Source organism: Mauremys mutica, chromosome 1 (assembly GCF_020497125.1).
Source record: "Mauremys mutica isolate MM-2020 ecotype Southern chromosome 1, ASM2049712v1, whole genome shotgun sequence".
NCBI lineage: Eukaryota > Metazoa > Chordata > Testudines > Geoemydidae > Mauremys > Mauremys mutica.
In genome coordinates this window covers 253,307,357-253,327,817 of record NC_059072.1, presented here as the reverse complement: position 1 = coordinate 253,327,817, position 20,461 = coordinate 253,307,357, and positions in this window count along the sequence as shown.

The following is a 20,461-nucleotide window of genomic DNA, read 5'->3' as shown; positions in this document are numbered from 1 at the left end:
AACTGAAAAAGTACAGCTGCTAAAAGCCTTTTCCAGAACCTCCCCTCACCCCACCATCTGTACATGATCTTCACAGTGTATAAAGCTTTCTGCTAGTACCTACCCATGTATGCAAACTGCATCAGATGTCCTGCTCTGTGACTCACTGGCATCCATAACGCTCTTACAGATGCTATTTTTATCTTGCACTTATCACTCAATACACTTTGAGGGCATAAAACTAAGGCACATTTTCGCCCGATTAAGGAAAAATTTGAGAGGCTTCTTGCAAACCCTGCAGCTGAGTTTAACAGCGCATGGACGTTTGGGGTAGTTAGCCCCAAATTATAAGTGACTGAGCACCTTGTGCAGCGGTGAGGTGATATAACCAGACACTCTCACTCTGAGCTAAGGAGACATGCAACTACAGAGCGTTTCAATAATGCTAAGGCAAGGAAGACTGCTTGGCATGTCTGGAATAACCTTCCAACCTGTCGGTACTTTCACACCTAACACCGTGTTTCTCACAAATTACAATATGTTGTCATCTCTCAGAAGGACCATCTTTCCCTGGCAAAATGACTCAAATAATGTCAGTGCCAATGATGTGGAGAGTGCCAGCTGCACTGGAGTGCTAGATTCCATTCTTCTTCTTGTGGTTCCTCCTGCCAGGGGCTATGCACTGTTAGCACAATGCTCAAAATGTGTTCATCTTTGTGTGCAGGGATATTTGTTTTCCAAACCCCTTGTTTTTCTGAATGATACGCAGTAAACTGAATAGCGCCCTCCCGTTTCTCTTCAAGAATGCCCTAAAGAAAATGTAATCTCAGTTCCTAATGAAGTTTAATCTCAACTCCTAATGAAAATGAAATGAGAAAGAATGGCAGCAGCACACTGGGACTTGCAGAATAATTAGTTACATTCAATGCTTTACTGACATGTGCCAGCGTTACTAGGTTCTCTGGCTGTTGTGTTAGGAGATTGAGCAATGCCAAAAAAAAAAAAAAAGACATTTGTTAACTGGCTGCAAACATGTTTGTTTATTTATTTCTCTTGTACATCTTACTTTAACAGAAATGGGCCTGGCTGACATTGTCTTCACAAACAACCTCTACTGCATTTTGTGATCAACACTTCTACTTATCAGTACTAAAGAGTAAGGGTGAAATAAATCCAATGGCAAAACTCCCAATAGATCCAGGATTTCATCTTGTAATTTAGATGTCTCTTAATCCAGTGATATTCAGAATGAGTTTATGTACCACTGCAAACCAGATAACTTTATAGATGCAATAAATGCAATCACAGCACAACACTAAAAATTTCAACAATAATTCACATCTCTGATTGACATCAGTGAGAGCGGGATTGGTCGCACAGGACATTAAGTGTCTTTGGCCAATGGGTTATGTTATGTCTCTTCAGTCACCAATAGAGTTGCCCAAACAGCCCAATAACACATCTTAGTATGGCTCATTGCTGTTAGAGTGCGTTGTAAAAAAAACCCTGACTAAAGAAAATGTAGCGGGGAGAAGTATTTTTGTGTCTCATGCTGCCAGGAAAAAAAGTCAGTGCTAAAGAAGAAAGAAACACAAGTTAAAAAAATTTTTTGAAAGTAATTTTGCAATCTAATTTGTGACATTCCTGAGAAGGCAGTGGATGTACTGCAAGCTCTTTGGTGGCCTCCCATTTGTCATGCAAAATGAACCTATGGATAATACCCTGCTGGGTGGGCCCATGAATAGTGATTTGCTGTGTGTTAAGTGATCCTTTCACTGAGGAGGTCCAAACTGTTCACCATTAAGCCCTGGTGCACAGCAGGGGTCTCACCAAAAATACCAAGCCAGCCAAGATGAGAGGCAGTTTGGACTATAATTTATCCAAACCATCCTCATGTTCAGACAGGTTGACACATCTGAAACTCAGAGGATGGAAAAAGTTACCTTGAAGACACATTTGTCTAATATTCCAAGTTGAAAGAGGAAGGAAATCACACAATGGCTTGAAATTATTTTTGGGGTTTTTTCCCCACCTATACCAAGATAAATAGTTCTATTTTTAGAAGCTGATTCAATTCTGTGAGAAGAAGAAAACTGGAAAACTATAAAAGAAGAAAAAACAGATATGCTTCATTTTAAAAAACTCCCGAAGTTACCTGTAATCCTTCTGTCCTTCATGCTGATGATTCTTAGTGTGACTCTCCTCCCCACAAAAGACAGACAGTGTGATCTTGGGGGATGAACATGGAACTGGGAGTCGGGAGGTCTAATGCAGAGGGGCTATGTGGGGTGGGGGGCAGGCAGGGTTGCTGTTTGGATTGTATTTTCCCCATCTGCTTCAAGCATAGTTGAGGATTAATTAGTCAGTGCCTGCATAGTGCTTTGAACATAGAAAGCACTATATGAATGTTGTTAAGTACCAATAAAAAAAATTTAAATAAAAACTTGCTCAGCAGTTCAGGCCAAATAGTGACCTTTCACAGAACGCAACCTTGCGGACTCCCTAGCATTTGTTTGCTAATAAAATAGCAGTGCTACTTCCCCCTTGCCTGGCTGTTTCAAAGCACCCCCTCCGTCCACGTTGAGAGTGTAATGTATCCCAAAGCCTGGCACTTGACAGATGTGGAAGGACCCATGGAATCATTTGCCATTTATGTTACACGTTATTTCCAAATTTAACAAGTCTTGTAGCCTCAGGAAGGAGGAAAGGATTTGACATGCAAAGGTACATAAAGACAATGCAGTGCTACAAGAGCTATTTAGGTAGCAGGTCCCTGCAGTGCTTAAAGAGATTTGGTTTCCTTGAAAAAGCCTAAGCATTGCCTCAAACCCTTTTAAACTAATTTAAACAAAGTTTATAGAGGCTGCAGCACTTTGATGGGCTCATAATGATTTGTACTATGCTATGCATTCCTGGCTTTAGCAGGCCACGAGCTGGAAGGATGCTGGAGGCTATCCCACAAATTAATCAGTCAGGTCTATTGTGTTGACTGGCTGCATTTTACTACTCTAACCACACAGCTTATTGAGGTTTCAAGAAAACCCTTGAATCTTTGCTCATTAAGGGAGATTGAAAACATAAGTAGATAACTTTCCTGGCCTGGTTCTGATCCTGCTTAGACCAATTCCACAACTGACTTTGGTGGAGTCATGCCTGATTTACACCAGTGTATAGAGAGCTGACTCAACCCTCCCAATTTAATTAGCGTAAATCATACTTCGTTCAAACCACAATTACAACTATTAGTTTTGGGACAAAGACAAACAAAAGTAATAAATGAAGGTATGATTCAGTGAGGTTTATCTCTGCTTATTGGTTGCTAGGACTCTTTATTTCCCCCTCTGAGGCATCCATCGAGGCACACACTATGACAGGAGTTGACAGACTATTCTTCAGGCCACTGAGGGGATGTCGACACAGCAGTTAAATACCCGTGGCTGGCCTGGGTCAGCTTACTCGGGCCTGGGCTCCAGGGCTGTGAAATTGTGGTGTGAAATTGCTGGAGCCTAAGCTTTAGGATCCTGCGAGGTGAGAAGAGTCCCAGAACCCAGGCTCCAGCCTGAGCCCAAACAATTACACAGCAATTTTATAGCCCTGCAGCCTGAGCCTGAGTCAGTTAACACAGGCCAACCCTGGGCATTTAATTGCTGAGTACAGGTACCCTAACTTCCATTCTTTTTTTCTGCATCTACGCCAGGCACTTATAAGAGACTGCAAAGTTTGTCCCTGAGAGGCACCTGGGGGTGAAGTGCTGGCCCTATTGAAGCCAAAGGGAGCTTTGCCATTGACTTCAGTAGAGGCAGGATTTCATCCCAGAAGTATTAGCATTGTTTCTCAGTTTAATACCAGTATTCGTATTCGAAAGCCACAGCTCTCAGTTATAAACAGTGTAGGCCACAAACCTGGTTTCTTTCGCAAGAGGGGGAAAAGGAAAATACAAGCAGTCTGCAGAATGTGAGTGAACTTGAAAAACAAAGCAAGAGCAGAACAAGATGAAGGAAGAGAGTGACAGTTATATGCACAGTTTAAAGTACATCACAGACTTTGTTTTCTTACAGTGCAATAATAACCAGTGTCTTCCGGGTGACAATGAGGACAGCCTTTGTCTGTATTTCAACACATGGAGCATGTAAAAATCCTCAAAGCTAATTTGGCAACAGTCCTACAAACAAAAAGGTCTTTCTCAAAAATATTTTTTCTTGCCCAACATGGCTGGCATATCCTTGTCATAACAGAACCTACAGGCATGATACCATCGGGGCCAAGGAGGTAGATTATTATTACCCAGAGAGGAGAGGACATATGGAGATTGAAAGTTTGGATTTTTACAGGTGGCTGATTTTTTGGGTGTATGTTTTTTGGTTCAGGCCAAAAACCTATTTAACTTTAATACAAGGTGGAAAACAAGTTAATCATAAAAGCTTCTTTTTTCTATGGTATATAAATTTAGGTGAAATCTGATTAATTTGTACACCCATGTGGTGCTGCTAAGCAGCTGAGAATTTTCTAGCCTCACTTTGTGCCAACAATCTCACACAGCTCTGATCTCATCTTCCCTCATTCCATTGACTGTCAAGGATATCACACCTTGGTGCCATATATGTTACACACAGTGCCTCACGGGCCTTCCAAGCAGTGCTTAATTTGTAATGAAGGAGGTGACAGGGTGCAAGCAATTTTTTTTACATTCATAACTTACCAAGGGATACTTACCATCTAGGGCCTTAGCTGATAATTGGTTGTTGTACTTCAGGTTAGCTACCTATGTCAAGTGCAGAGGAAATGCTGTTTAGTTAATATAGCTGCTTTTATATAAACAATTTTAGTAAGGGTTGGATTACGTCCCATTTCTGCTGAACTTGATGATGAGAGAAGCTGTCCTAAGTAAGCATAAATGAAACCCAATAGGAGAAGCAAACTGATTGCAACACCGCAAGTTTGAACAGTGAGGACTGATTTTGAACAACTCTTTTATTATATCCGGGGGAAGTCAGCTGTGTGGCTTCACTGTTTTAAATGGGTTTACACCAGAAGTGTGCCAAATAACCCGAGAGTCATGTGAATGGCAGAGAACGTGATCCACAGGAGTTGCCAACCCACAGGTAGTGAGAGAATTTTTGCTACTTGTTGCAGCTGGCCTGGTACTGTAACTGGTTAAAAAAAAGTGTTGCCCCTATAACAACTTGCAGCTTGTTGTGATCAGAAATGTTGAAGATTAACTTTAACAAGCTGATTGCTGACAAATGTGCCAGATAAGGTACATCCTGTGCTGCCAGACATGCCCTCTTGATTTTAATTATTTGTGTTGCAGTAATTTAATGGCTGCCATCTTGGCCAACATACTGAAGGTTGAATCAGGGACCTCCAGAGCTAAAAGCATGAACTGCTACAGCTTGAGGTAAAGCACTGTAGCTGGGGCTGTAACACACTTAGGGCTTGGCTACACTTACAAATTTGCAGCGCTGCAGCAGGGTGTGAAAACACACCCTCTCCGGCGCTGCAAATTGCGGCGCTGCAAAGCGCCAGTGTGGTCAAAGCCCCAGCGCTGGGAGCGCGGCTCCCAGCGCTGTCCGTTATTCCCCACAGGGAGGTGGAGTATGGACAGCGCTGGGAGAGCTTTCTCCCAGCGCTGGTGCTTTGACTACACCTTTAGCGCTTCAAAGCGCTGCCACGGCAGCACTGCCACGGCAGCGCTTTGAAGTGCTAAGTGTAGCCACAGCCTTATATCCTCTGTGGATCAGGCAGAAGGGTGGGGGGAGCCTGTAACACACACCCCAGCAGGTTACAGTAGTAACTAGCCAAGACTGGGGCTAGTTTCTAGCGAGGGACAGTCCCTACCTCAAAGGGCTTACAATCTAAATAGACACGACAGACTAAAGCCAGGCCCACTAGGAATGCTTTGCCAGAATAGCTATACCAGTATACTATGGGCTCCTACTGTGAATGCATCTGATCCTGAGAAAACTGCTTTTGCTGGCATAGCTTATTCCAGCCCAGCAACCCTCATCCCTTCCAGTAAACTAAGCTACACTGGCAAAAACACAGTTTTGCTGCTATCGCTGCATCTACGCTAGGGGCTTTTGCCAGCACAGCTGTCAGTCACAAATCACCCCTCATGACCAACATCACTCTACCAGCAAAAGTTTGTAGCCTAAAGCTCAGAGAGGAAACAGAGGCATCGAGAAGTAAAACATGTGGGAGGATCACACAAAGCTCAGACTAGACTCAGGTCTCTCAGAACGGTGCACTAACCACTGGACAAAACTGCCTACCCATTAAACCCATATTAATGTACTATGAAGACAGGTCTGTCTCTCTCTGTCACTGCTGCAGCACACTGTACTGTTTTGTAATTTCTGGCTGTGGAGCATGACTGTTTGGGATAATCATCAATGCAAACCTATGCAGGCTAAACAACAACAGGCAACATTCTTATCTAATATTTCATCCTCTCTGTAGATACAAATATAGGCTCTACTGATTAGCCCATCAAGTCTAGTATCCTACCAAGATTAATATTAGCTGCTGCTTCAGAGGAGGGTGACAGCCATGTAAAAAATGTAACCAATTGTACAATCTTGTATAGTACATAAGGAAGAAATCCCTCACACACGCACTGCAGCTTCACATTTTAAAGCATAAAGAACAGGAGTACTTGTGGCATCTTAGAGACTAACAAATTTATTGTTAAGCTTTCATGGGCTACAGCCCACTTCATCAGATGCATGCAGTGGAAAATACAGTAAGAAGATATATATATACACAGAGAAGATGAAACAATGGTGTTACCATACACACACTAATGCGAGTGATCAGTTAAGGTGAGCTATTACCAGCAGGAGAGAAAAAAACTTTTTGTAGTGATAATCAAAATGGTCCATTTGCAGCAGTTGACAAGAAGTTGTGAGGAATGAGGTAGGAGGAGGAGGGGGCGAATAAACATGGGGAAATAGTTTTACTTTGTATAATGACCCATCCACTCCCAGTCTTTATTTAAGCCTAATTTAATGGTGTCTGTTTTGCAAATTAATTCCAATTCAGCAGTCTCTCATTGGAGTCTGTTTCTGAAGTTTTTTTGTTGTAATATTGCGACTTTTAGGTCTGTAATCGAGTGACCAGGGATATTGAAGTGTTCTCCGACTGGTTTTTGAATGCTATAATGCTTGACGTCTGATTTGTGTCCATTTATTCTTTTACATAGAGACTGTCCAGTTTGGCCAATGTACATGGCAGAGAGACATTGCTGGCACGTGATGGCATATATCACATTGGTAGATGTGCAGGTGAACAAGCCTCTGATAGTGTGACTGATGTGATTAGGTCCTATGATGGTGTCCCCTGAATAGATATGTGGACAGAGTTGGCAACGGGTTTTGTTGCAAGGATAGGTTCCTGGGTTAGTGTTTTTGTTGTGTGGTCTGTGGTTGCAGACAGCCCCCCAACCTGAAGAAAATTATCACCAGCAACCACAGACCACACAACAAAAACACTAACACTAATATTACAACAAAAAAACTTCAAAACCAGATTCCAATGAGAGACTGCTGAATTGGAATTAATTTGCAAAATGGACACCATTAAATTGGGCTTAAATAAAGACTGGGAGTGGATGGGTCATTACACAAAGTAAAACTATTTCCCCATGTTTATTTCCCCCACACACACTGTTCCTCACAACTTCTTGTCAACTGCTGCAAATGGACCATTTTGATTATCACCACAAAAAGTTTTTTTCTCTCCTGCTGGTAATAGCTCACCTTAACTGATCACTCTCGTTAGTGTGTATGGTAACACCCATTGTTTCATGTTCTCTGTGTGATATATATATCTTCCTACTGTATTTTCCACTGCATGCATCCAATGAAGTGGGCTGTAGCCCACGAAAGCTTATGCTCAAATACATTTGTTAGTCTCTAAGGTGCCACAAGTACTCCTGTTCTTTTTGTGGATACAGACTAACACAGCTGCTACTCTGAAACCTGACTTTAAAGTATGAGGTTTAATTTTCTGTGATAGTTTAGTGTAGGTCTGTATAAGTCTCTATCAATCTGCAAACTCCATTCTGTTTTGTGAATGCCATTTTGATTATAAACTGTCTTCTACTCCTCACTTTTGCACTGAGCCTCCATCCTGAGCTGGGATACTCAGAAGGTGTAAGAAAAATCCTCAGACCTGGCAGAGGCACTAACAATGGAAAAGCTATCAAGAATCATCAGCGTTGGTGGTCTTCTATTCAAATGGGTCCACCCTAGAACTATAGGCTGATTGCAGTCCAGGGGAATCAAATTTCCCAGCTGGGACCCCAGAAGGGGCTACAGGTAAGTAGCTGATCACCTGAGGGGAGGTTTGAAGCTGCTTAGTGATCACCTGATAGAGGAGTCTAGAACTCTAAAGGTCGGATCTTCTTGAGCTTGAAAGGCTCTCTCTTTAGCCATCCATCACCATGAATAGGAAGATTGAGCAGGAGCGGTGTGGTGCAGGAACGTCCTGAGACCATGAAAGAACAGTAACCCAAAGCCAGAAGACTCTTGGAACGGTGAGGACACTGTGGGGAGGGGTTTAGAAGCTGCAGCAAATTCATATTGCTATGATATAGCTGTGGTAGCACATAGAATGGAAGCAGATATTCATTATTTTTGCCTAGATCTGTAACTCTTGTGCTTTGTCTACAAGTGAAGTGTGACTGGTTCACAAGTTCCTTTGCAAAGTCTGTGTGTTCCCATATTTTACCTGTAATGAGGTCCCCAAAGGTTAAAACAGTGAACTGGGGAAACCCATGAGGATGCAGCTCTGGGGTAGGGTGTGCTTAAACTACTAGAGAAATGAAGTATCACCACTGGTCTTGGGGCCTAAGGCAGCTGGACAATGGGATCCCACAGCCCAAGAAGGGGGTGTACTCCCTAGAGTGTGTTAGAGGTAGGACTATGAGATAGCAGCTGGAAGCTGCTCAGGCTCAGGGCTTGTCTATACTTATGGGGGGATCAATGTGAGGCGATCGATGCATCAGCGGTCGATTTAGCGGGTCTAGTGAAGACCTGCTAAATTGACTGCAGATCACTCTCCCGTCGACTCCTGTACTCCATTGGATCAAGAAGAGTAAGGGGAGTTGATGGGAGAGCATGACCGTCGACATCGCGTAGCGTGGACCCCATGGTAAGTAGATACAAGCTATGTCGACTTGAGTTACGCTATTCATGTATCTCAAATTGCATAGCTTAGATCGACTTTTCCCTGTAGTGTAGACAAGGCCTCAGTAGACTGAAATGCACATGAAACCCCAGGGTTGGATGCAATACAGTAGGCTGGTGTCTGACCTCAAGGGAGAGTTCAGCCAGGGCTGTACTATTCCCATAGAACTGTTATACCATCAGTGTCTACAAGTATGCCCAGAGCACTGGACAGGCACAGTTTTACAAAGCCAAATTAATAAAATAGAAGTTTATGGTAATAAAACTATGCAGCCCTTTTCAAAATAAAATCCAGCTACTGTGTTTGACTTAACCACCGGCAGCAATACACTTCCTATATATTCCATAAGTGGTATTGCATTTTATTGGTTCTAGCTATAATACTCTAATTTTAATATTAGTTTATAGTAATATGTTAAAAAATTGCCAAGGTTCTTGGCACTGTTGACCAAATTTAAAAATACAAATGTGTTCTTCTGTTGTGGCATTAGATAAAAAGGAGCAGATGTTTTCCTTATGGCCTTCATGATCTTGAAATAACTCTGACAAAACCCCCTCAAAATTTTCCATTTTGCTGGCTAAACAATCCTAGCCTTATCAGTCTCTCATCAATATGCAGGTCTCATTGTCTTTTTATTACCTTTCACTAACAATTTTCAATCCTTACTGTTACATTCATGGTCTTTCAGCTTGTAGATTTAGAATATGAAATTTGACTTGATTTTGGATTCCTATAAATGAACACTGAACACCAGCCTTGAGCTGCATAAATGTATAAAACTGAATGTCATGGAAATAAAATGTTGTTGATAGTGTAAATAAAAGAGTAGAATTTACTGTAAGATGTTAAGCCAGCAACAACATGCCTCAAGCACTGCAGGTTTTCTGGTGAAAATATTAGTGATTAATTCTTTGTTAGGGATTAAAGCAAATTCAGGAAATCAACCAGGAGGTTATGAAGGGAATTTTCCTGATTTAGAATCTCAGTGATAGAGATACTGGTCTACACACTTGGTTGATCAGCAACAACTTGATTAGGAAGTTTCACTGTTATTAAAGCTGCCAGGGAAAAAGAGGGTGGGAGGAGTGGGACGATTTGGCAATCCATTATTACAAGCCATTGAAGCACATGCACTGAATGTTGGGACCCTGGAATCTTGTGTATCCAAACAGTGCAGTGTTACGTTTGTAGATGTCTGGGAAACTAACCACTCACACCAGCAGATGTTCATATAACAGCACAATAGAATTTACCATATAAAGGAACAGGGAATATAATTAAAGAGAATTCAGGGCATCTTACAACACTCAGACAAATGAAGCAAAGCATTTAAGAGTATTTCCTTTTCCTTTACAGGTTGCTGGCATATATGTGATCTGGTATTTTCTTTAGGAATGTGATTTCCAGTTCACAAAGATAAGATGATTTCTTTAATTATATCAGTATTGTGCCCTTACATTGGTTATATTTATTTTTACTGTAGTTAAAACTGCCAACAAAATGGATGTTGTAAAGAATATCCTTGCTATTAATACCTAATTAACTTGTACATTTATATTAATGGCCCCCTTTTTAAAGAAATGGGCAATTGTGCACCTAATTTCTTGCAACTATTTGTGTTTGCACATGCCAATAGCAAGTTAGACACTTAATTGACCATTTGCACATCCAGATATCCAACTTGCATGTCTAGTATGGTAACTGCTCATAAATTATGTAATTCTTCACATGCATTTTTGACAACCAGTCTAGGGGTGAGGGAGGTCCAGCTCACTCCCAAAACATTCAGAGGAGTAACCAGGTCTGTTGCTCCTTTAAAAACACAAAAGTACAGCAACTTGTGACTTTAACTGGAGTTAATAATCACTTCAAGTCAAACACGGTACTGAGCTGATTTAGAATAAAAGTAAAAAGTTTATTTGCTCAAAAAGAGAGCGGGTTTAAGTGAGTTCAGGTACGAGGGATAAAGTCCCAAATGGTTACAAACCAATAAAAGTGAAAAGAACAAAAACTACAGCCTTGGTTCAAGGTAAGATTCTTACTACACCTCCTTCCAGCAAGATGGCTGATGACTAAGGTTGCCAGTTTTGGTTGGATATATTCCTGGAGGTTTCATCATATGACACAATCTTTAATTCCTGAAGACTTCAGGACAATCCTGGAGGGTTGGCATCCCTACTGACCAGCCCTTGGTTAGGATCTCCCCAAAAGTCCAAAGGGTAGGAGGAGTCCCTTTGTCGTCTTAGGTGAAAGATGATGTGGGGTTCTTTGCCTGTCTCTTTTATAGTCCAGTGAACTTTTGACATGTACCTTCTCAAGTCCAGTGCCCCTGCGGTGAGGAAAGGTGCCACGGAGTCTGACAGAAAAGGTTCCTTTCTGGTTTCTTCCTGGCAGATGCTTTCTACAATGCAAATTGATCTGTCCCTGCAGCCTCTGATATGCCAATGAATGGCTTCTTGACTGTGATTGCACCTAGATGGAGGTGATGGCCTTTCCTTTGTCGGGAAAAACTGGTTAACCCACTCCCCAGACTTGTCTGGTTTAAACACATTTTAGTCCCATATATCCTTTACACTTATACAGTCCTTTAGGCATTTACCATACATACACATGCAAAAATATTAATCATCAGTGTGCTATTGGTTTCCCAATGATACCTTACATGGCACAAGTGAATTGGGGTTCACTGAACTAGTCAGGCCTGCAGAAACTCTCTACCTGATACCGTGAGCCTCTTGCCTTCTGGCACTGGGATGCTTTTAGGGTCATAGCAATATTTTTTGATTGGAGTAATTGATATAGTGTCAGTGACTGGAACATGGGCAGTCACGCCCAGTGGCTAGAGCAGGAGTCAGTAATCAGGAATTTGAGTCAAAGGTCAGACTGAAGTCAGAAGTCAGGAATTGGAGCCGAGGGCCAGGTCTAGGATGCCTGTACAGGTGCAGGCGCTGTTGTAACCATGGGCAACTGCTTTGAGCAGCCACTGAACTACTGTTGCTGCTGGTCTTAAGCTCTGGTCTGCTGACTCTGCTGCCAGTCAGGCAGTGTAGCCCATCAGGCAGCCTGCTACAGGTCAGCTGCATTGTTGGGTTCCCCAGGGACTGGCTCTGCTGCAGGCCCTGATTCCTGACATATAATGTCTCATGAAAACCTAGTCTAAAATTTATCTTAAATCAGCTTCTGCGTGAAAGTTTTTATACGAACTGAGGATGGTCTGAAGAACCGCAAACAGAACCTGGATTTCAGTTTTTAAACTTAGGCATGTGCTCAAGTACTTTGCTGAATTGGGGCTTATAGGGCTCTGGTGCAATGGCAAGTTATTTAGTATTTAAAATAATTTTAGTGCCTGGAGGCTTCACTGCAGTATCCAGGACTCATTGTGCCAAGTACTGTACAAATATGTACTGAACAGATAGTCGCTGCTCCAAAGAGCTCACAGGCTTGGTTTATATCAGTTTGAAATGGACAAATGGAAGTGGGAGCTGGGCAAAACTTTTTGGATAAGTAGTTTATTCACCAAAAAATGCTGTTTTGGTCACTCTGAAGTTATCTGCAAATTTGGCATGTAATTTCCAGACTCCCCGCCCTAAGACTTAGGTGGCACAAAATGGCAGCAGCTGGAGCCCACCTTACAACTTAGCCCAGTGACTAGCACCCTCCCCTTGGATGTGGCAGACCTGGCTTCAGTTCCTGCTTTTGCCTCATGTGGAGCAGGGATTTGAGGTTGAGTCTCTTACACTGCAAGAGAGTGTCCTAACCACTGAGCTATAGGAAAGTCTGTGGGAAGTGTCTCCTGCTGAAGAAATTTCACTGTATATAAATAAATATACAGTGTTGTTACAGCCACGTTGGTCCCATTATACCAGAGAGACAAGGTGGGTGAGGTAATATCTTTTGTTTGGACCAGCTTCTGTCGGTGAGAGAGACAAGTTTTCAAGCCACACAGAGCTATTCTTCGGGACCTGTGAAAGCTGGTGTCGCTCACCAACAGAAGTTGGTCCAATCAAAGGTATTACCTCCCCAATCTTGTCTCTCTATAAATAAATAGTCACAAGAACAGAGATTTAAACTTAGTTCTCCTGCCTCCTAGGTAAGTGATTCTATAGGCTGGTGGTCCAGGCATTCTCACACACTGTCTCTGACTAAAGGACTACGTCCAAGGTATACTTACACCCAAGCACTATACATTTTCTTATCATGTAATGCATAGATGGTACAGAAAGTGTGAGATTTTTTGGGGGGGTTTTTGGGAGCGGGGCGGGAAGGGGTTGGGTTTGTAACTTGGTGACTGATTCTGTTTGGAGTTATTAAATAACGAACTCCCCCAGAAATCTCTTTTCAGACAGACTAACTAAAGATGTCTAATCTGTACTAACTAGGACAAGCCATTTTAGAAAGATGATGAATTAAAAAGAGCTGGGAACAATTTCAAAATGTCAACAACATTTTTAATACTGCAACTTTAAAAATCTGATGTTGTAAACGTCCTACAAACGAGATGGGGGATGTGAAATTTCTTGGGGATTGGCGTTTCTGGACGGGAGGTGTTGTAAAGGGTAGATTCAACCTCAGCTAGTTGGATTCCAGCTCTTCTGTACTAGTTCTAATTCTTTCCAGAAACATAATTTTGGAAGTGTCATAAGTGCTGCTTATTTATGTTCCAAGGACCAAATTACTGGGCACAATATACAGTAATTTAGGGAAACTGGTCTCAAGCAATCAATACACCCACCTTTTCAGTTACAAGGTCTCAGGGGATCCACCTCTGTTACAAAATAGAGCAGTGTTTCACAAATGCTAAAGTTTCCTGTTGTTTTAGCTTCACTTAATTTCATTCCTTGTTCTCTTAATTGTCACAGTCTGCACACATGCATTAAAGCAAACCAGCAGAGAAAAATGAAAGCCTTTGGATAACAGCCACTTTTCAAAAGTGTAATAGCCTTTTAACAATTTATTTTTTTAAATGCCTCCAAGCAATTTGATCAGATTGTGATCTAAATATTGAAAATATATTTGTAAGCTGACATGGTCAGAGCTTTAAAGATGCAAAAGAGCAACTAAAAACTGATACATTTCTAATGGTCACTGCTGCAAAAAAGTCAAACTAATATTAAGTAACCTTCTTAATATACTGAAAATTAGCCCAGCTATAATTTCCTAGCCTGGAAATACTGAGACAGTCTCAAGGGCTTAAGTCTAACAATTTAAACTCACTGTTTTAAAGCCGTATGCAGTGATGTTGTAGCCATGTTGGTCCCAGGATATTATTTTAAAATTGTACTTTTGAATATTTTAGGTAAGCACATTATGTCAGATAAGTACTTTGAACATATTACTTTGTTACCCTTTAATACGTTCAAAAATACAGTTTTGGTTTTGACACAGTCAAGAGGTTTCTGAAACTTTACAAGCCAATTTCTTGGAATCCATGTGTTTGCGCTCTCAGGAAGTAAACAGCATTAGGGCATTGTATATATTGTTCCTGTAAATCAGAAAATGCTCCTCAGAAGTGCCAAAAAGAAGGGGGGAGAGGAAAAGCCTCAGACATCTAAAAATAAGCCCGTTCATGCTACGCTCAAAGGAATCTGTCAAAAAGGAAGAACTACAAAGATCTGTTGTTTGTATCATCTGACAAACTGGAATAACCTTTCCTGACCGCTGAGCCTATTCCCCACCTTTGTGCAATGCTGCTGAATGCTGTTAAAAGGAGGATTCATCTTATCTCCACAGCAGCTGCATTTTAAAGTGGGTGTTGAAGTTACCCCTCCACATGATCTCTCTCTGCTAGTGAAAGCTAAGCTCCTGTAATTAATGTTGTCATAACTATAAAGAGAAGGGTAACAGCCCTCCTGTGTACAATACTATAAAATCCCTCCCGGACAGAGACACCAAAATCCTTTTACCTGTAAAGGATTAAGAAGCTCAGATAACCTGGCTGACACCTGACCCAAAGGACCAATAAGGGGACAAGATACTTTCAAATCTTGGTGGTGGGGGAAGGCTTTTGTTTGTGCTCTTTGTTTTGGGGTTGTTCACTCTTGGGACTAAGAGGGACCAGACATCAATCCAGGCTCTCCAAATCTTTCTGAACTAGTGTCTCATAATTCAAACTTGTAAGTAACAGGCAGGCAAGGCGTGTTAGTTTTATCTTTGTTTCCTCAGCTTGTAAATGTTCCTTTTGCTAAGAGGATTTACCTCTGTTTGCTGTAACTTTGAACCTAAGGCTAGAGGGGGTTCCTCTGGGCTCTTTAAATCTGATTACCCTGTAAAGTTATTTTCCATCCTGATTTTACAGAGATAATTTTTACCTTTCTTTCTTTAATTAAAAGCCTTCTTTTTAAGAACCTGATTAATTTTTCCTTGTTTTAAGATCCAAGGGGGTTGGATCTGGACCCACCAGAAACTGGTGGGGAGAAAGGAGGGGGAATGGTTAATTTCTCCTTGTTTTAAGATCCAAGGGTTTAGACCAGTGTTCACCAGAAAATTGATGGAGATGTCTCTCAAGGCTACCCAGGGAAGGGTTATAGTACTTGGGAGGGAGATATTCTGCACGGGAGGTAGACAGAGTTTCCCAAATGACTCATAAATAATTTGGGTGGTGGCAGCAAAACCAGATCTAAGCTGGTAGTTAAGCTTAGAGGTTCTCATGCAGGTCCCCACATCTGTACCCTAGAGTTCAGAGGGGGGAAAGAATCTTGACAAGTGTCTGCAAAGTACTTCAGAGATCCTCAGATGCTGCAGAAATGCAAATTGTTGTTATCACTAAACACCAGCCCAAATTGCCCCACCTTTTCTCCCCAGTGGCTTCACATGCATATAAACCAGGAGGATTGACAGAAAAGGGCCCTTGGAACCTAGTAGGAAAGGTACTTATGGGTAGAGGAACAATTGCCCAAAACTCAGTCTGTGGGACATCTGCCAAGGGGAAAAAACAGTGTAACAAATACAATTCTACCTCCCCCTACCAGGATCTACATGCAGGTGAACATAACCTTGCTGTCAATGGCATGAAAGATTTTTGATGGATCTAAATGAACTATCACGGACACTTGACCTTTGTATGTGAATAGGAAATTATTACCCAGATAAATTAAAATAGCAAATCCTTTGCACCATATCTCGGGTTAAAGCCATACTGGAAAAGGTCAGTAGCAGTCAGAAAACTCCAGATGGCAACGAAACCTTCCCCAAAAACATGAAGTGAGAGGCTAGATGATACCTTTATAAAAATGTAACTGATTTCTGCAATAATGCTCCACAAATACTACAGATTGCAAGACAGAGGTTTCTGTGTGCTTTGGACTATTACTGTAAAACACAATAGTATTATTTTATAAGAGTGATAAAAAAGACTCCAGCATCAAGATATGGTTTCTTAAGCAAGAGCCTAACAATTGCTAATGTTAGGAGAAACAGACCTTTGCCTTCTTCAAGCGGGAAGTATTGACAATCTCAGCAAACCCATTGAGCCCATTAGATTTAATTGAGCTTCACCTTGCAGGTCACGTGGTGAATATCCACTGTCTATTCATTCCATGCCATCTTTGCTGAAGCTGCCAGTGAACATAGCAGTTAGAGCCAGTTAGGTTGATGGTTTTGTGATGTGAATGCTTCACCACATGCTACTACATGGAGTTCTGCTAAACAGCTCATTTCACACAAAGCATCGAGTAACCCTCTTAGATGGTAACTCTGAGTTATGGCAATTTCTTGCAATATCTTTGGGAGATATTATTGAATTAAGTTTAAGTATCTTGGGAGTCCATAGTACTAAATGCAAATACTATGTATTATTGTGGGCCTAGAAGATCAATGGACTATACTGAACAACGTGGCAGACAAGGATGAACTTTTGAGACAATTTGAGACACTTTTATTCCCCCTGCTGATACTCATTTGTTAGCTATTTGAAATGGGTCACCTTGATTACATTGGCCTCATTAGCACCACATAAGTGATTTCCACCCCTTATCAACTGTTGAGAATAGCTCACTTCCACCTTAATTGAATTGGCTCATTAGCACTGACCCCCCCCCCCCACTTGGTAAGGCAACTCCCATCTTTTCATATGCTGTGTATTTATACCTCTCTACTGTATTTTCCACTCCAGGCATCTGATGAAGTGGGCTGTAGCTGACGAAAGTTTATGCCCAAATAAATGTGTTAGTCTCTAAGGTGCCACAAGGACTCCTCATTGTTGTTTTGGGGGTTTGGGGTTTGTTTGTTTTTTGAAACAATGTGTGTGATGTGGATTTTTTGGGAAGTATTGAGGGGGAGGTGAATGCAAGTTTCCTCCCCTACCTCTTTGAAGCTATGCTCTGACGAGGGGGTGACTGTCTGCTGATTATCTCTTCTCAGGGTCCCAAGATTAAATACCCAAACTGTATATAGGACTGACTCCCAGATTCATGGGGGTGCTTGTTCTAACAACTGTTATGAATTTGATACTACAGAAAAACCCCTTGGTGGGGACTGAAGGACTGATCACGTGCCAGTGCCCATGTTGGAGTTGGGGTGACCTCTGGTAAGCTTATTAGCATGCATGTAGGTTCTTTTAAGAACATAGCAACAGCCATACTGGGTCAGACCAATGGCCCATCCAGCTGACTGGCAGAGGGTCCATCAGGTGGTAGAAATCTTCTGAAGAACACAGCAAGAGGTCAAAATATTTTGATTTTGTGAAGTCCTTTGGATCACTAAACCAGATTACAATGAAGAAATTCTCCTGCATTACCAATGATGAAACCAAATCAATGACAGAAATCTTGCCATTTTAGTGTCATGCGAAATACAGAGAACTTTAGATTTTTAGCAGCAAGTTTTACGCACCGTGACACGTAAACTTGCATGAAAGCTCTAGTTTTTTATTTCTGACAAACATCCCAGCTTTCATAAGGGCGCTCGTGCACAAATCATTCCAGGTGAGAGTCCAGGCCTGTAGAGGGCACAGCACAGGTGGAAGGGGGGCTAAGGTGGCTTTAAGCCATTGCAACCATGGGCTGCTTCAGGGGTTGGATTGGCCCCTGGTGTAATTGAGAGAGTCTTGAGGGGCCTAGCGCACAGCAGCCTCAGCAGGCTTCCCTACGTATGGCAGTGCAGTGTAAACTCTTCACAGCACTGCACGCCGTGGTCCTGCCCCCAACACATGCCTCCTGCCCAGCTCAACCCTGGCACATCCTGTACAGTAGGGCTTGCGTGGAGTCATTGGAAAGCAGCCTTATGACCGTCTTCCATAGTTCATTCACCAGGGGAATCCTCCCCCAGATGGACATGGGGGTCCTTTTACACAACAGAAAGGGGCTGCAGTGGACACGAGGATCTCAGCCTGCATCTCTTCCTCACTCCCTTTCAGTCTCCATGAAAATGGAAAAATTCTCTTCTTAAACATTGCAACGATTTCATGGGATGTTGTCATTGCATGTAAAAAGAAGACTGCCCTGGGTCTGAGTGAGTTACCTAACGCAGTTCCCCAGTATATCTTGTATTTTGGATGTGCAAATCTAATCCCCCGTCGGCATTTTGGATATACTGTAGAACTGAGAGATCAAATGTGATATTAACAACTGCAATGACATTGCTCCTAAAGGAGTAAAACTGTGGAATGTGCTGTTTACATTCTCGTTTCTATTAACATTAACAAGGGCATTTAAAGATTAAACTGTTTACAAACATGTATTATGAACACTGCGGTAGCACCTGGAAGCCCGGGTCAAGGATCAGGCCCCATTATGCTAGATGCCCTAAACATAATGAACTGACTGCTCCAAAAAAGCTAAAAATACACAGTGCTTACAAATAAACTAGACTCGTCTCACATTCAAGCAGTGTAGTGTCCACTGACCTGTGCATTAAGAAAGTCTTTCACAATGCCGTGTGGCAGGTTCCAGAGATCCAGCAAACAGACAGTTAATAAACTCCCCAGTCACTTCTCCTCTAGCCCATATGCACCCAGGTGAGAAGGATCAGGGTAATGAGGCAGGGCTTCTGGAAGAGCACTCAGAAGCTAAGGATTTATACTGCTGAGCCTTAAAAGAAGGGGATCCCTGGGAGAGGGAAGGGAAAAGAAGTGAGGTTACAAGGGAATGCGCTACCCAGGGCTTTTAAGGCTACACCGCTGCCTCTATGCAAGGCTAAGAGAGATTCTGTTCTCTCCCTTGCCAAAGCAGAATCATTTTGTTTGCCATTGATTAAAAGCCCTAAGGTGATTTGGTTTGCGTTTTGTTTTTTTAGAACCTCTTTAACAAACTCCTGGGAATAAACACTTGAGGGTAAAGCCTGGGTGGGTGGGACTCTTGGGAGGATCTGGCTGACTCTCAGCTTTCAGACCCTCCACATTTCAAGGACATCTCTCAGGGCCACTTTCTAGGTGATCTGCTCCTGTAACTCTTCCTGTGCCGGGGAGCCCTACCCATAGGAACTCTAACCCTAGCTCCAAGTACTCTAACAATTGGAACTCCAGCTCGAGGGGAGGGACCCTGCAGTGTTCCCTCTAATTTTTTTATGTCCATGTGCAGAATGAATTCTGTAATGTGCACCAACCTGGAGGTGATGTGTGACACAGGTCTGTGCTGGGGCTGGCAGGGAGCGGCGCCTTCCCGCCGCAGCAGGTCTGTGCTGGGGAGAGGCATCTCTCCCTGCTGCAGCCCTGAGCCCCTGCATGGGGCTTAATAGGCAGCCGTGCAGCTTAGAGGGAACTTAGGCAGGGAGCCCTACACATAGGATCCTTAACCCTAGATCCAAGTAGCCTACTCATAGGAACCCTAACCATAGCCCCAGGTACCCTATCCATAGAAACCCTAACCCTAGTTCCAAGCTGTGACCCGAGGTGCCTAGAGCAGCCCACACTGAAAATGCCAAGATCAGGGCAGGCTGCCAAAAGGAGAGCAGATTCTCCCCAAACTGGTGGTGAACACTGAAGTTAGATTCACCAACCGCCACAAACTGTGCTCTTGATCCCCCACACTGGTTATCAAGAGGCCAAAAAAAGAAAAATCACACAGCCCCTTTTATTGCATTCCAGTTCTCTGGCTCCCAATCAACACCCAGATCCAGTACAGTGAGAACTTATTTAAAACACTCTACTCACTATACAAAATGTTCTTCTGACCCCAAAGGACCAGCCACATTGGCTTCTCTCAGTGGGTTCATTGTACAGCCGATTGCCCTTGATGGGCCATCCAACAGGCTAGATAGTGCTGGTGCCAATCTGTGGGGGGGAGTCACCCAGAAACACAGCACAAGTTTGAGATACCAATATACCATACCTATTTATAATTCCAGATACAAAATGATA